Source organism: Penaeus monodon, chromosome 27 (assembly GCF_015228065.2).
Source record: "Penaeus monodon isolate SGIC_2016 chromosome 27, NSTDA_Pmon_1, whole genome shotgun sequence".
Lineage (NCBI taxonomy): Eukaryota > Metazoa > Arthropoda > Malacostraca > Decapoda > Penaeidae > Penaeus > Penaeus monodon.
In genome coordinates this window covers 21457664-21458368 of record NC_051412.1, presented here as the reverse complement: position 1 = coordinate 21458368, position 705 = coordinate 21457664, and the positions used below count along the sequence as shown (strand labels likewise).

Sequence of the window (705 nt, the reverse complement as noted above, 5' to 3'; positions counted from 1 at the left end):
GGGAGAGAATAACATAAAATCTTGTAAAGAGTACTGACAACAGGTCATTTTTAAGCGTGGAATATTCTGATCGCAGACGAAAATGTTAATCGCATTTCTTGAGCACTTGTCAGTTCAGGAAAAAAAAAGCAAAGCGCAAAACTCAAAGCCGAAATGTTTCGTAATCTCTGCCATGGACGACAGCACAAATTCCCATACCTTATTTCCCCCCTCGAGCTTATTCATTTAAAGGAAGAATCAGGACTCGTTCAAAGGAGACTGTGCAGCGTGAGGTCCGTGACTCGTTCCTTCCCAATAATCTTAGAGCTTTTATAAGCGGACACGCGTTTGCCGATCCAGATGACCGCTTAACACTGTGGAGCGACCGGCTTATTATGCCTAGCTACGGGATACGGATAACGTGACTTTGTTGTATAATGCGGTATTTAGCGTTTAGAAAGAACATTTGGGTTTTTGGAGCTCTGGACTCGGAGCTCGTGGGAGAGGCGGGTAATAAAACCGATTTTTTCCTTTCTATTTAATTTGGCCTATGCCAGGTCTATTTCTCCTCCATCTAGCTCACTCGGTATCTATGGCTGTATATACGTGAATATATCCACATGTATACAGCAACGTTAACTCGACCCAGGCCCGAGGAAAGTGTGTGACGTGGGCGTGTCCGAGCTCGCTCGTCTTTAAGTTGACGACGGCAGTCCTACTTGAGTG

General features: G+C 44.8%; 1 protein-coding gene across 1 annotated transcript in view; it reads right to left on the bottom strand.

The window, feature by feature from the left end:
• The window catches only part of LOC119590688 (xanthine dehydrogenase/oxidase-like), a 27694-nt gene that overhangs the window by 26092 nt on the left and 897 nt on the right, over nucleotides 1–705 (bottom strand). The gene's annotated exons all lie outside the window — the stretch shown is intronic.